This window comes from Carlito syrichta, unplaced genomic scaffold (genome assembly GCF_000164805.1).
Source record: "Carlito syrichta isolate Samal-C Ts95f unplaced genomic scaffold, Tarsius_syrichta-2.0.1 Scaffold131799, whole genome shotgun sequence".
In the NCBI taxonomy this organism is placed as follows: Eukaryota; Metazoa; Chordata; class Mammalia; order Primates; family Tarsiidae; genus Carlito; species Carlito syrichta.
In genome coordinates this window covers 1-736 of record NW_007075895.1, presented here as the reverse complement: position 1 = coordinate 736, position 736 = coordinate 1, and positions in this window count along the sequence as shown.

The following is a 736-nucleotide window of genomic DNA, read 5'->3' as shown; positions in this document are numbered from 1 at the left end:
CCTCAGCCTCCCAAAGGCGCGGGATTACAGGCTGAGCCACCGAGCCCGGCTAGGACCCCGTTTCTAAAGAGGGAGGCAATAAAAATGTGAAAGTCTCCACGGTGATAGCGGCTCAACAGTCACAGGCGTGCGGCGGCCTGGGTCTCGCGGGCTCTCGCCTCCACCCTCCTTGCTCTACGGCACCCAGCCTCGCACGGACACCCAGGCGGCGTGCACCCCCACGGGGGTGGCTCTCCCCCAAGGCCAAGGCCAGTCCCACAGTTGGGGGCGGTGGCCCTGGGACCACGGAAACACACGTGACCACGCGGGTGGACACAGGGAGCCTCGCGGGTGGCCTTGGGGGTCACAGGGTGGGACCGGGGTCTCCCCAGTGCGGCCACAAAGCCCGTCAGAGCCGCGGGTCGTGGGCGTGCCCCGTGGGGTGGGGCCTCTGCCGTCACCAGGACCCTGGGGCGGGCGCGTGGGACACGGATAGACGCGTGGACGGTGGGGGGGCGGGGATGGGGGACATGGTGAGGGAGATGGGGTCAGGAGTGGGGGTCGCAAGGGCGGTGGCCACTGAATCCTGGAGGCGCCGCCCGCCTGGGTCTAAGCGGCTGGGATTATTCTCGAGGGTGGAAAATGCAAAGCGCGGGAGGGGGTGGGATCTGGCGGGGGCGCTCAGGGACATGCCAAGGGGGAAGGGGCCACGCCCTCCATCCTGTGGTCACGCCCTCCTGCCTATGGCCACACCCAC